At 36.8% G+C, this 2,536-nt stretch overlaps 1 non-coding gene across 1 annotated transcript; it reads left to right on the forward strand.

The window, feature by feature from the left end:
• The first annotated feature begins 887 nt into the window (after positions 1 to 887).
• LOC129654349 (U6 spliceosomal RNA) lies at positions 888 to 994 on the forward strand. Its single transcript, XR_008715436.1, has one exon. It is a non-coding gene; the product is annotated as a U6 spliceosomal RNA (small nuclear RNA).
• The last annotated feature ends 1,542 nt before the right edge of the window (positions 995 to 2,536 follow it).

A 2,536-nucleotide genomic window follows, 5' to 3' on the forward strand; every position in this document is an offset into this window, starting at 1 on the left:
CCAAAAGACAGAGAAATACGCAAGTCTAAAGATCTGAGCTGGAGATTGAGGTCAGAGGCCATGATGTGATTAGAACTATTCACAGAAACTCCAATCTTTTCACGTAGCATTACTCCACTCTCCCATTGTTGTAAAGCAAGGCCATGATAAGAAAATGTGATAAGCATTGATGTATGTCATGTCTGCAAAGTTGTTCTTAGAGACTGTGCAATTTCCCAGTTCATTTGATCGACCATAATGAGTGCTGGATCCCAGCCAACCAGTTTGTTTAACCTTTATTGAGTTAAGACATAGAGATATTGGAAGCTAGATTATTACAGAAAAGACTAGTCTCTCATTACTAAAGAAAATTTCAACTCATGAAAGCAGATGAGATATCTGAGAAGTGTTTAAGAAGAAAAGCATTGTAAGAACAGAGGATGTGGATGGAACACCATCACTTGAAGGTCCAATTGATGAATATCTTCAAATGTTGCAAAGTAGAAGCATTTGAAAGAAAACTTTATTTTAAGTAAAAGCAGTGTCACTGAAGCCAAAAAAAGAGGGAATTTTCAAGGGAAAAATAGAAATTAAACATGAGCTATTAAAATAAGAACTGGAATCAGTAATGACTTCAGTGAGAAAAGTTTCATTGGGATTGCTTGAAGCTACAGGGCAATCAGGATTAAACAGGAAGTAACACTAACTTTAGGAAACTTTTCTGTAAAAGGTAAGATGCTGTTTTCTCTGCAAGGAAGAAAATTTAAATAATGAAAACAGTTTAAATTTATCATCATAATTTATTTTATTTCACCTTTTAATTGTATCAATAGATATGAATATTGTATATAAAATATACAGTGCCTTAAATGCTGGGAGAAAATGTACACAATTAAAAGGAAGATCAAGTGCTCCCTTCAGCAGCAAATGTACTAAAACTGAAATGGTACAGAGATGATTAGTATAGCCCCTGTGCAAGGATAACATGCAAATTCGTGACATGTTCCATACTTTCCTGAAAATGGCTATACTATTCAAAGCAATTTACACGTTCAAAGAAAACCCTATCAAATTACCAATGGCATTTCTCACAGGTTTAGAACTTTTTTACAATTGGTACAGAAACACAGATGACCAAGAATAGCCAGAGCAATCTTGAGAAAGAAAAAGGGCTGGAGGAATCAGGCTCCCTGGTTCAGACTATATTACAAAGCTACACTAATCAAAACTATATGGTACTGGCACAAAACTAGAAAGATATATCAATGCAACAGGATAGGAAGTCCAGAAACAAACCCATGCACCTATGGTCACCTAACCTTAACAACGGAGTCAAGGATAGACAATAGAGAAAAGACAGTCTCTTCAATAAGTGGTCCTCGGAAAATTAGACAGCTACATGAAAAAAATAAAATTAGAACATTCTTTAAAACCATACACAAAAAATAAATTCAAAAAAGATTAAAGACCTAAATGTAAGGCCAAATACTATAAAACTCTTAGAAGAAAACATAGGCAGTAAAATCTCTGACATAAATCGCAACATGATTTTTTTCAACCCATCTCCTACGGTAATGAAAATAAAAACAAAAATAAGTAAATGGAACCTAATTAAACTTAAAAACTTTTGCACAGCAAAGGAAATCATAAAGAAAACCCACAGAATGGGAGAAAATATTTGCAAATGAAGCAACCAACAAGGGAATTATCTCCAAAATATTGAAGCAGCTCATGCAGCACCTTATCAAAAAAACAAACAACCCAATCAAACAATGGGTGGAAGATCTAAATACATATTTCCCCAAAGAAGACATACAGATAGCCAAAAACACATGAAAATATATTCAAAATCACGAATAATTCAGTTCAGTTCAGTTCAGTCACTCAGTCATGTCCGACTTTTTGCGACCCCATGAATTGCAGCATGTCAGACCTCCCTGTCCATCACCAACTCCTGGAGTTCACTCAGACTCACATCCATCGAGTCGGTGATGCCATCCAGCCATCTCATCCTCTGTCGTCTCCTTCTCCTCCTGTCCCCAATCCCTCCCAGCATCAGAGTCTTTTCCAAAGTCAACTCTTCGCATGAGGTGGCCAAAGTACTGGAGTTTCAGCTTTAGCATCAATCCTTCCAAAGAACACCCAGGGCTGATCTTCTTTAGAATGGACTGGTTGGATCTCCTTAAGGGACTCTCAAGAGTCTTCTCCGACACCACAGTTCAAAAGCATCAATTCTTCAGCGCTCAGCTTTCTTCACAGTCCAACTCTCACATCCATACATGACCACTGGAAAAACCATAGCCTTGACTAGATGGACCTTTGTTGGTAAAGTAATGTCTCTACTTTTGAATATGCTATCTAGGTTGGTCATAACTTTTCTTCCAAGGAGTAAGCATCTTTAATTTCATGGCTGTAATCACCATCTGCAGTGATTTGGGAGCCCAAAAAAATAAAGTCTGACACTGTTTCCACTGTTTCCCCATCTATTTCCCATGAAGTGATGGGACCAGATGCCATGATATTACTTTTCTAAATGTTGAGCTTTAAGCCAACTTTT

The sequence above is a fragment of the Bubalus kerabau genome, chromosome 5 (assembly GCF_029407905.1).
Source record: "Bubalus kerabau isolate K-KA32 ecotype Philippines breed swamp buffalo chromosome 5, PCC_UOA_SB_1v2, whole genome shotgun sequence".
In the NCBI taxonomy this organism is placed as follows: domain Eukaryota; kingdom Metazoa; phylum Chordata; class Mammalia; order Artiodactyla; family Bovidae; genus Bubalus; species Bubalus kerabau.